The 12,935-nt window shown below is 35.3% G+C and overlaps 1 protein-coding gene across 5 annotated transcripts in view; it reads left to right on the top strand.

Annotated features, from left to right (window-relative positions):
- The window catches only part of TRIQK (triple QxxK/R motif containing), a 146,571-nt gene that overhangs the window by 40,074 nt on the left and 93,562 nt on the right, over positions 1-12,935 (top strand). The window lies entirely within an intron of this gene.

Below are 12,935 nucleotides of genomic sequence, written 5' to 3'. Positions count from 1 at the left end.
CCTATCTGCTACTGGAATTTTCCCAAAAATGCTGTAGTGAACCTGGGGATGATGACTTTACATCACAATACAGTCTTCTTCTGCTTTAGGAAAATACTATGTTCCTGAAAACCCTCTCCTAAGGAAAATTCTTAAGTGTCTGAAATAAATACTAAGTAAAAATCAATGGATTCTTCCTATTTTTGTTTGAACTCTTAGTGTAAGAAAAAAATGGAACAGTAAAGACAAAAAGAATCAATGAAAATGCAGATCGTGTCACAGTAACACAAATAACAAGGAAATTTGCGAAAAGGAGAAGACTGAGGGATCCTGCATGGAGAGTCATTTTAGGGAGCATTGATATATGCAGTATCATAAAACAGCAAAACACAAGTTTTCTGAGAGAACCTAATTCAAGTCACTAGCTCTACACTTATAGATAACTGCATGGTGACTCCTCAAATTCAACTGCTTCCAAGGCAAATAAAGTAGAAATTGGTCCTCAACAATGTGAAGAAATGCCTCATAAGCAATGAACATATCAAAACTCCTCATAATGTCAAATTCTTATAGTTTGGATGAGCATAACTTGGGTTATTGCTATACTTCAATTACAAAAGTTGTTTTATTTGCATGTAATAGTTCACATTATTAAATATAAAAGGATTAGGAGGATAGTTAGAGAAATGAAAACTATGTTGGAACAGGATGAATACTTTGATAATGGAGTCCTGAAGGTCCTTTTCTTCTGAGCCTACAGAAGATGAATTTACATGCCAACTCTTCTATTTAGTTACAAAAAGTCATTTTATCCATCTGTGTGTCAATGTACTGAACATTTAACATGAATAATAGTAAGATGAGCAACTTATTCTGGGACCATTTATATTTGAATTCTGTCACTTTAAAATGAGAAGAATGAAAATTAAGTTTATTTTTTATTCTTTGGGTAATTTTTAAAATTTTAAACAAATACAAAATGAGAAAAGGAAAAAAAAAACATTGCCATGTACACAGCAGACCACAAGAGAGGGTTCAACATAGAACAATCAATTTCCATTTCAAGAAAACCTGTATAATAAATATTACACATTGCTTTCAAAGCTGTACAACTTTGCTTCTTTGTTGATTTTCTTTTGTTCTCTGCTATTTATTTTTTACTTTATTTTTCTCCCTCCTTCCCCCAAACACCCAAAAGAAGGCTACAATTAAGTGTGGACGTGTGTGTGTGTGTGTGTGTGTGTGTGTGTGTGTGTATACACATACACATAGATATCTATAAATGCACATATATACACATATACACTGTTACACATATATGTAAGACTATACTATACTTATTTCCTCCTATCATCTGTTTTTCTGAAGATGGATAGCATATTCCTTCATAAATCCAAGTCTTTCCTTGTTTTTCTAAATCAACCAGCTCATTTCCTACACCACAGCAATATTCCAACCCAATCACATCCTATGATAGTTTTTCCCCCAATTTTCTGCATTTCTTCTATTCTTGGCTACATAGATTTTATTTATATGAGAAACATTAATTCAAAATAATAAAAATTATCCTTTTTACACTTCAACAATGCTCTTACATTACGATATAGTTTAAGATCTGATATTGCTAAATCTGCTTCCTTTGCATCTTTTTTTCCCCCCTGGTTTCTTTGAAGTTACTGATTTTTTGTTCTTACAAATGAACTTTGTTATTATTTTTTCTAACTCAGTAAAATAATTTTTTTTAGAAATTTAATTGGGAAGACATTCAATAAATATATTAGGTAAAACTGTCATTTAAAAAATTATATTGGCTTTACCTACCCATGAACAATAAATATTACTTTAATTATTTAGATCTGAGTTTATTTGTATAGAAATGTTTCATATTTATGTTCATATAGTTCCTATATCTGTTTTGGCAGGCATACACGCAAGTGTTTTATATTGTCTAAATATTTTAAGTGATCTAAAACAATATTGAATAATATTGGTGACATGTAGTATAGTTTCTCTATTTTTCACTTTTAATTATAAATCTGTTTTAACTTTAACCATGTTTGTCTGAGATCATGATTACTATCCCTGGTCTTTTTTTACATACTAAATTCCACTCCTGCCCTTTATTTTGTCTTGTGTGTATCTCTCATTTTTATAATGTTCCCTTGAAAGCAACATATTGCTGAATTCAAATTTTTAATCTGCTGTTTCTGTTTTATGGGTAAACTCATCCCATTCACATTCTTAGCTACAATTACTTATTGTGTGTTTTCCTCCCTCTTATTTTTCCTTACTGCCATTCTCCCCCTATTTACCCTATCCCTCCTCATTCCTCTGCTTTACTTCTACCCGCTACCTTGACCTTTTATTCCTTAACCTACCCACTCCTTAAGAATCCCTCCCTTATCCTGTTCCCTAACCCTCTGCCCTTGCCCTCTTATTTCTTTCTGAATTTAGAAGACTTTTATACGTTTCTTTTTTTCTTTTCTGTTTTTTTTGTGAGATAATTTACCCCATTTTACCTCTCCCTTTCTTCTTCTCCGAGTATAATCCTCTCTCATCCCTTAATTTTATTCTCCAGATATGACCCCTTAATCTTCAACTCACCCTGTGCCCTCTATTTATCTGTCTATATATATGTACATATAATTTTTTTCCTCCAACTACCCTAATACTGACAAAGGTCTCATGAATTATAAATATAATATTTCCATGCCGGAATGTAAACAGTTCAATCTTAATAAGTCTCTTATGATTTCTCTTTCCTGTTTACCTCTTTATGTTCCATTTGAGTTCCTGTATTTGAAAGTCAAATTTTCTATTCAGCTGTGGCCTTTTCATCAAGAATTCTGGAAAGTCCTCTATTTCACTGAATGATCATTTTTTTTCCCCTGAAGGATTATACTCAGTTTTGCTGGGTAGGTGATTCTTGGTTGTAATCCTATCTCCTTTGCCCTCTGGAATATTATATTCTATGCCCTGCGGTGCTTTAATGTAGAAGCTGCTAAATATTGTGTTATCCTGATTGTGTTTCCACCATACTTGAATTGTTTCCTTCTGGCTACTTGTAATATTTTCTCCTTGACCTGGGAACTCTGGAATTTGGCTATAATATTCCTAGGAGTTTTCCTTTAGGGATCTCTTTCAGGAGGAGATCTGTGGATTCTTTCAATTTCTATTTTGCCCTCTGGTTCTAATATATCAGGGCAGTTTTCCTTGATAATTTCTTGAAAAATGATGTCTAGGCTCTTTTTTTGATCATGGCTTTCAGATAGTCCAATAATTTTTAAATTCTGTCTCCTGGACCTATTTTCCAGGTCAGTTGTTTTTCCAATGAGATATTTCACATTGTTTTCTAATTTTTAATTGTTTTGGATTTGTTTTACAGTGTCTTGATTTCTCATAAAGTCACTATCTTCCAATTGCTCCATTCTAATTTTTAAGGAAGTATTTTCTTCAGTAATCTTTTGGACTTCCTTTTCCATTTGGCCAGTTTTTCTTTTTAGGGCATTTTTCTCCTTGTTGGCTTTTTGGACCTCTTTTGCCATTTGGCTATTTTTTAAGGTGTTATTTTCTTCAGTATTTTTTTGGGTCTCCTTTAGCAAGCTGTTGACTTGTTTTTCATGATTTTCTTGCATCACTCTCATTTCTCTTCCCAGTTTTTCCTCAACTTCCCTTACTTGCTTCTCAAAATCCCTTTTGAGCTCTTCCAAGGCCTGGGACTGATTCATATTTTTCTGGGAGGCTTTCGATGCAGGAGCTTTGACTTTGTTGTCTTCTTCTGGTTGTATATTTTGATCTTCTTTTTCACCAAAGTAAGATAATATAGTCTGACTCTTTTTGTGCTGCTTGCTCATAATCCCGGCCAATTAATTGAGTTTTAAACGCTTTGTTAAGGTAAGTGTCTGCTTCCAATGTGGAGGATGTACTGTCCCAAGCTTCGGGGTTTGTACAGCTGTTTTCAGAGATACTTGTAGGGACCTGTAAATTTTTAGTTCTTCCAAGGCGGTATTATAAGGGGTGAGGTGTTTACTCCTTTCCTGGCCTGTGACCACAAGTACTCCTTTCTGTCCTGTAACTTTGAGGAAAGTTTCCTGTCCACAGCCACTACAAACTCCACCATGCCAGTGGTCCTCCTCATCCCAGGACCATCACCCAGAACTGTGACCCAGATCCACATACGGGCAAAGCAAGAGATTTCCTGCCTCAGCACTGGCAAAGAGATCCCTTCAATCCCTCTCTGATCAGCCACTGGATTCCCCCTCAGTCTGTGGGCTGGAAGCTCGGGAAGCAGCTCCCCCCGCCCCAGGGCCATGCTCTTGGGGAATGGAGCTGAGACCCTGCCTTCCTGTCTCAGCACCGCAGAAACAGACTTTTCCCACTGACCCTCTAAATTGTCTTTGGCATTAGTGGATTGAGGAGTCTGGAAACCTCCACAGCTGCCCGAGATTCAGTCCTCTGAGGCCTGCTCCAGATTCGCTGCGGCCTGCGCGCCCATCCCGCGCTGCTCTGTGCTCTCAGCCCAGCGCGCGATATACCTTTCTGATCAACCATCCAGGTTGTCTTGGGCTGGAAATTTGTTTCACTCTGTCTTTTTGTGGGTTCTGCTGCTTCAGAACTTGTTTAGAGCTATTTTTTATGAGTATTTGGAGGGGTTTGGGGGAGACCTCAAGCAAGTCACTGCTTTCACTCCGCCCATCTTGACTGTGCCCCTATACCTTTCTAAATATATATGTTGTTCTCTCTTTAACCCATTCCTGATGAGAGTAATGTTCCAGCGCTACCCACCCTTCCCCCACCAACTTCTTCTGTATCATTTTTTCCCTTTTATGCCTCATTTGTATGAGATAATTACTCCTTTTTATCTCTTACTACACAGTTGTATTTTGTTTTTAGAATCACCCCATTGTACTCAGCTCAGCCTATACCCTTCTTTCAAACTACCCAAATAATGATGACAATCATAAGAGTACTGCTAATATTTTCACATATACAAAGTAAATAATTTAACCTTATTGAGTTCCTTAAAATTGACCTTTCATGTTTACCTTCTATTTCAAGTTCTGGGGTTTTTCAAGTTACAAAAATCTGAAAGTCTTTGAGTTCATTATATGTCTATTTTTATTTTCATTCAGAATTATACTTAACTTTGTTGGGTGAGTTACCTTTGGTTGTAACCCCAGCTCTTTTGCTCTATGGAATTTAGTGTTCTAAACCCCATGGTTCTGCATGTAGTAGCTTCTAGGTCTTGAATAATCCTTATTGTAACTCCATGATACTTAATATTTTTTTTCTTCTTGCTCTGAATATTTTCTCCTTAAACTGGAGGCTTTGAAACTTGGCTATAATATTCCTGCAAGTTTTGCTCCTGGGATCACTTTCAGGTGGTAATCAGTAGATGTTTTCCTATTTCTACTTTGCCTTCTTGTTCTAGAACTTCAGGGAAATTTTTCTTGATAATTTCTTCTAATATTATATCAAGATTCTTCTTTTTTATCATAATTTTCAGGTAGTCTGAGTAATATTATTTCATTTTGATCTGTTTTCCAGATTGGTTGCTTTTCTGATGAGGTATTTCATATTCTTTTCTATTTATTCATTCTTTTGATTTCATTTTATGATTTCTTGGTGTCTTAGAATGTCATTAGCTTCCACTTACTCAATTCTAGTTTTCAAGCAATTTTTTTCCCCTTAAGTTTTTGATTCTCTATTTCCAGTTAGTTGACTTTATTTTCAAAATTTTCTTGATTTCTTTGGATTGCTCTATTTTTTCCCTATTTTCTCCTTGATCTCTCTTATTTGATTTATGAAGTCCTTTTTAAGTTCTACCAAGAATTAGTTTTGTGCTTGGGGACCATTTGACATTTCTCATTAAAAAAGGAGTGGCTTTTTTGGCTCCATTATCTTCCTCTGAATATGAACCCAGATCTTCTCTATCCCCATCATGACTATCTATGGTTGGGTTCTTTCTACTTTGCTTACTCATTTTTATTTATTTATTTTTTGTTTTATTTTGTTTTTAACAGCTGTTAGTATAATTAAATTGCAGTCCAAGCCTCAGGTCCTCATCAGGTGTGTGCTAGCTCCTTCTTCCTGCAGACACATCCCAGGATGAGTCTGGTCAGCACAGATGTGCTTGGTGTCCCTCCACAGTGGAAGGTCCTTTGATCTTCTCCTACTCAGCTGTCAGAGCCTCACATTGTCCTGAATATGTAAGTTTCCAAGACTGAGCCTGCCTCCCAACCCCAGCTGTCCCCAGAGTTTGTTGTTTATTGATTCTGTAGAGTCTTGTCTGGAAGTATTTACACTTCATTCAGGTCAAACCTTCTTCCCGGGAGATTGAGTCTTTCCTGGAGTCTTCTCAAATTGTCTTAGGAGGACAACTGTGTTACCCCCTGTTTATTCCCCCCTGCTCTGAGGTGAAGTTCTGCCTTATTTTGTAGAGGAGATCTGTATAGCAGAAAGTTTTCTGACCTACTCCGCCATCTTCCCAGAAATCCTCTCTATGACTAATGAGTTTTGCAAAGCATGTTACAGACTTTCACATTTCATTTGATTTTAGCAACATGATTAGGAGTCACAAATGTAGAGGAAGAACTTTTAAGGGATAGGAGATGAACCACATGAGTATAATATGATAGAGAGGTATCTAGGATGGCATAATTCATATCATATTCCACAGTAAAGCCAAATAGAATGAGAACAGAGAAAGTCCATTGGATCTGGTGATCAGAATATTATTTATGACCATGGACAGAGCTGCTTCAGCAGAATGGTAGGAATGGAAATCAGATTATTTGCCTGAGTAGAGAATGGGTTTTGTGTAGATAGAATTAGCAATTGTATGCTACTTCTAGGGCCTACCTTAGAGGACTTTCAAGTATTCATCCTAAAAAGATCGGAGATAATTACAAACATTGATAGGAAACAAGAAAGTCAAACTGTTTTAAGTCTTTGGAAGGGGACAAATGATAAGTACCTTTTAATGGAAGAGAAAGACAAGTCTCTATTCAATAGGTCACCTAGAGACTTAAGAAAGGGGGCTGGGGGGGGGTGGTTTTGTACTGTTTTCCTGGTCTGAAGAAAGGACAGAAAAGGGAAAAGAAAATGGAATGCAATAGGGAAGTCTAAAGAAATAGAGAGAAACATATCCATATTCAGGGTGCACAAGAAATGTATACAAACATGGAGGAAGGAGTAGGGAAGCAAGTAGCACATGAACCTCTTTATTATTTGAATCTGAAAAAGGAAGGTAGGACACATACAGGTACATAAAGAGTTTATTATAGTACTACATTTAAATCAACAGGGAAATAGGTGGGGATAAAGATGGAAGAGGGAGGTTTAAAAGGGGGGGTTGAGTTAGGGAGGGAATACTTACAAACAAAGCAAATTTGAGTTGGAAGAGGGGAGAAGGAAGGGCAGGGGAATAGAATTGGATCACTTCAATTATAGATCTCTAGTGCTTCTTTTGTATAACTTTTTTTCTTTGTGAATAGGGAATTAGAGGTAAAGATAAGAAAAAGAATAATAGCATCTGACTGGGGAAAATGCACAATTAGCAATCATGACTGTGAATGTGAATGGGAGTATCTCACCCATGAAAATGGAAGATAGATGTTTATGGAATACCTTAGAAAGCAGAATCCAACAACATGTTGTTTACAAGAAATACCCCTTTTAAAATAAGATTCTCATAGTGTTAAAATGTATTAATCTTCAAGTGAATTAGAAAAATCAGGGATAGTACTCTATCAAGATAAGGAAATAGTGAAATAGATTTAATAAAGAAATAAGATGTAAACTACATTAACTACATCAAAGACAGCATAGCCAGCCACTCAGCTAACATTAAGTGCCTACTATGTGTAGGCTAAGCTGTGTTAAGCTAATTGTGCTAAGTTTTGGGGATGCAAAGAAGGGCAAAAAACAGTACTTGCTGTCAAGGAAGTCATAGTCTAGTGGGGGAGAAAACATAAAAACAACCATATGCAAACAAAAGAAAGGATAATTTGGGGATAATCAATAGAAGAAAGGCACTTGAAACCAGGGAGATATAAAGAGAAAATTACATATAAATATCCATAATGAATATTGATGGCAATATATTGAACACATTTTAACAAAGAATCTAGAGTGATTGTACATGAAAATTAGGTTTGATTTTTGCCAGGAAAGCAAGGTTAGTTAAATATTAGGAAAACTATTAATTAGATATGCCATACTAATAATAAAACAACAAAATCATGTGATTATGTCAAGAGATGCAGAAAAGGCTACACTCATTTCTGTAAAAACTTAGGAATAAGCGGACTTTTAATGCAATGAACAGCAGCTATCAAAATCCAGTAGTTAGCATCTTTAATATAAATGTTTTAGAGGCCTTTTCAATAAGATCAGGAATAAAGCAAAGATGATAATTATTACTACTATTATTTCAGATAGCTCTAGAAATACTAGCTATACTAATAAGAGAAGAAAAAAGAAATCAAAGCAATAAACAGGCAAAAGGGAAACAAAATAACAATTTTTACAGATGATATAATGGTCTACATAAATAACCCAAAACAGTCAACTAAAAATTATTTGAAAAAATCAACTTCAGCAAAGTAGGAGGATATAAACCTATACAAATCATCAACCTTGTTGAATAATGAAAAAAATAAAATAAAGTGGGAAGAGACAGTGAAATATCATTCAAAATAACTACAGAATATGTAAAATATTTTGAAGCCCACCTACTATGAAACACACGGGAATTTTATGAATAAAACCCCATGACGTTATTTACAGAAATAAAGACAAATACTCATGCCAATATAATAAAAATGAGAATACTCTCTTTTTAGAATGTGATCAGCTTATTTATTCTGTCATACCAAAAAAACTAGCAAAGATTACTTCATGAAGATAGAAAAATAGTAACAAAATTCATCTAGAGAAACAAAAGGTCAAGAATGTCAAAGGAAATAATGAAGAAAAGGTGGCAAAATAGGAGGTCTTGCAGTACCAGACCTCAGACCACACCATAAGGCAGCAATCATCAAAAGTATTTGGTTCTGGTTAAAAAAAAATAGTAAAGTTGGTCAATGAACCAGTAGGGTAGATTAGGAACACAAGATCCAGAAGCAAATGAAGATAAATATCATGTTTTTCAATAAACTGAAAGATCTCATCTATTTGAGCATGAAGTCATCTTGTATAAAAGCTTATAGGATAATTGGAAAGTGTTCTGGCAGAAAACAGATTTAGTCTAGTAGCTCACTCCACATACAATACACTCCAACTAGTTGTATGACTAATATATAATATGCCACATCATACGGGAATTAGAAGAACAAACAAATTACTTTCACAATTGTGATTAGGGGAAGAATTTTCCACCAAACATTGGAAAGATTGCAAGAATTAAATGTGCCATTTTGATTACTTAAAACTAAAAACCTTGTACACACACAAAAATAAATAAAATCAATGCAAGTAAAATTAGAAGAGACAGTTAATTGGGGCAAAAATCTTTCCAGCATGTCTTTTTGATAAAATTTAAATCTTTGGTGATTTTAGCTTTTCCTTTATATATTTATTCCCTGTTCCTCACTTTTTAATTCCTCCCCCTTTCATCTCAGGTACAACCCCAGGGATTTCAAATTCACCTTGGCCTCCTTCTGTGCTGGTAAATATACTTTTTACTAGCTTAGTCCCTGCTCAATGTAAGTTTTGAGATAGAGAACTATCTGAGCTGGGTTTATATCACCTTTCCTTCACACCCTATGCAGCCACATATGCCGGCTTCCTAACTCCACTTTTCCATCCATCCTTTCCTTCTCTGGCTGAGCTGAATATGTCTCTCTCTTTCTGAATGGTTGTGGGAGGGAGGGATAGGCAAATCTCTACAGCCCTGGAGTTCATTATTCTCCACTCATTAAATGTTTAACTTACGTAGTAAAATTCATGATGCGAAATGCAAATTCTTCTGAAGTTGAGGATATTAAATCAAATCCTGACTGCCGCATATGAGCTTGTGTATGTATCATTAAAGTCTCTTGGCCTCAGTTTTCTGATCTGTAAAATGAAGTAGTTGATATAGATGAATTTTATGTGTCCTTTCTGAATCTATGATCCTATGGCCTTTCTACCTCTCTACCTTGTTATCTTATTTGATCAAGAGTAGTAGATACTTCCAGTCTTAATATTTGGTTCAGCACAAAAAATACATCTCCAACTATCATAAAGATACAACAGAATATGGGATTTTATTATCTTTTTATCTTATATTACTGCAAATAGATGAGATGTGAAGATTTAAAATAACTTATTATGTCATTTCAAATATAACCCAAAGCAAGTCATTTTATCTTTCTGGTCCTCCACTTCCTTATCTATAAGATAAGGGGCCTGAACCAGATGACCAGTAACAGAAGTTGTTTACCTAAAGTCCATAAATAGATTTTCAGAAGGTCTATGACCTTGAATGATGAAAGCTATGCCTTATTTTTTATTAACATTTAGTGGAGATTTAGCATTTCCTTCAATTATTAATATAGGCAACAAACTATTATTCAAAGAAAAGATCCGTAAGCTTCATTGGATTGCCAGATGGGCCCTGTGACACTAAAAAGGTGAAGGACTCCTGATCTCTGATATTCCCTTCACGAGCTAAATGTGTGATCTAATATTCTTAGTTTTAGAGGAGTTTGCACGTTACATTATTAAATACTCTTTCAGTCACGAAAAACCAAATTATGCCATTTCTTAGTGTCAATATGCCTAATTGCTTGTTTTTTTGCCCGGGTACTGGCAGGAATTATCAAGGGTACATTTTCTGACAGTTCTAGAGTTAAGCTCTATAGATTATGAAGTAGATTTTTCTTGTATTGGGTGAAATATTAGCTGCTGGAAATTTCCTTCTGAATTTCCAGTTTACAAATCCAAATATTTATGTATTCATTTATTTATCATCTATTGTGTGTGAAATCTCACATAATGAGGCTTCAAGAAATTGGGTTCTCCTCCCCTCAGTTCATAGTGCAAAATTATGATTTTATTAAATTATTCCTTAATCCATAGGATTCATACTGCTTAATGAAAATGTTTCTAATGGTGAGTGTTGATGGTGCATTCAAGGCAGCTTTTTTTCTATTCTGAGCAGTATAAATTTAATGTGTTGTTTTGTGCCCAGATGCCACAACAATCTGCGCATTAAAAAACATTAAAACAAAAATAAATATCATTTCTTGTATTTTAGTGTATGTGGGGAGGGATTTTGTGATAGCTAATCATGTTAAATAAATGCATTGTTTTCTTGTAGCCATTTTGAAAAAATTTACAGTAAGGTTTATAAAAATGAACGTTGCTTATGGGATTTAGCCCATTCTTCATTTTTTTCTTTCAGATTTCCAACTTGAGTTATTACCCTGATTGTATCGATATAGCTAAACATTCTGTAAGCAAGATAAAAGTGAGGTGAGAAATTCTGGGAGGTACTTTTTATAGCAGTAAGGCTTATCACTATATAATGTAAAGTGTTAAAACCTATTATGTAGTCATTTGTCTATTGTTTATCCTTTATACTTGAAGAGGACCAATGGCATCACGATGTTGGGAATCAAGGAGGCTGACCAATACAGTGTGAGCTTGGAAGGCTCTACCACAGGTTAGGCACAAATAGTCCATTTGAACATTGGGGATGGAGATGGCTCTAGATTTACACATGTCATGTTTCCTCTTTGCCACTGAGATTCTGCTTTGCTCATACAGCACAGCAGCTTCTTTGATGTGGGCATACCATGCTAGGTGGTCCTGTGTCAGTGTCTTTCATGTCTTAGAATTGATTCCAAAGTTTTTCAGAGACCTTGAGAATGTCCTTGTTCTGCTTCTTCTGACCTCCATGTGAATGTTTGCCTTGTGTGAGCTCTCCATAGTCTCACATAGAATCATCTATCTACAAGTGGTGATAAAACGTCTCTAGAACTAGTCACTATAACCATGAATTTGACTCAAATTGATCATCATAGTAATTCTGGATGTTGGCCTGTTGTAGATGGAGGCCAAATTACCTATGATTAGAGAAGTGACCAGTTATACTTGTTTTACCCATACATCAAATGATCATGTATTAAGCATCAAGAATATGCCACTAAAAGTAAAAGCAAGTAGCTATTATAGAACTCAGATATTCAGTTAGGGGTATTTGAAGAGTACTGTATTTCAATGTATAATTGTTGCAGATTTTATGCCAATTTTTTTTTGCAAAAGGTGGGGTGCATATATCATGTGAAGCTTTCAAAATTGTGCAGGTATTACTTAAAAATCATTTATTACTAAACTGTCTTTGGTATAAGATTAAGATGCATGGAATACTTGTGAATATATGTTAAAATTGGGAAGATGCAAGTCTCACCATATCATGTGACTCATGGCAGCTTCACATACCTTCCCACTCCCTTTGCACCTATGGCTCTTCATTGTGTGGAGTGACACTACCATTTGTACTGCTGTGCTTTAAATCAACCGTATAAATTGGCTTCATATATACTGACAATGTGCATGTGCTGAGAATTCTAGGTTTGGGGCTCACAATGAGTGAGAGATAAATATGTGTCCATACGCCACTGGTGAATACATTGCTGCTCTGTTTACCTTTCAAGTGGCATGATGAACAGAATTATACCATGAGACAATTATGTGATGGAAGGTTATAAACCAAGTTTTGGACTGAAAAACAAAACAAAACCAAAAAACAGGATGTGACAATTATGCAGTGAAATACAACGTAGCAAAACCACGTGGGTCCTCAGATGATGGGGATAATGTGCTAGAGGGTAACAGACCATTACATTCCTGTTTGACCTTTGTTGAGGCTACATATCTCCAAAACAATAGCTAACCCCTATTGTCATTGTTCTACCTACTTGACGGGGTTGTTTGGTGTTTAGCTGAAAGATAATAGAGCTAAAAGG

Source organism: Phascolarctos cinereus, unplaced genomic scaffold (assembly GCF_003287225.1).
Source record: "Phascolarctos cinereus isolate Bilbo 61053 unplaced genomic scaffold, phaCin_HiC Scaffold_4;HRSCAF=312, whole genome shotgun sequence".
NCBI lineage: Eukaryota > Metazoa > Chordata > Mammalia > Diprotodontia > Phascolarctidae > Phascolarctos > Phascolarctos cinereus.
The sequence above is the reverse complement of the archived record's forward strand: the minus strand, read 5'-3'. Positions and strand labels throughout refer to the sequence as shown.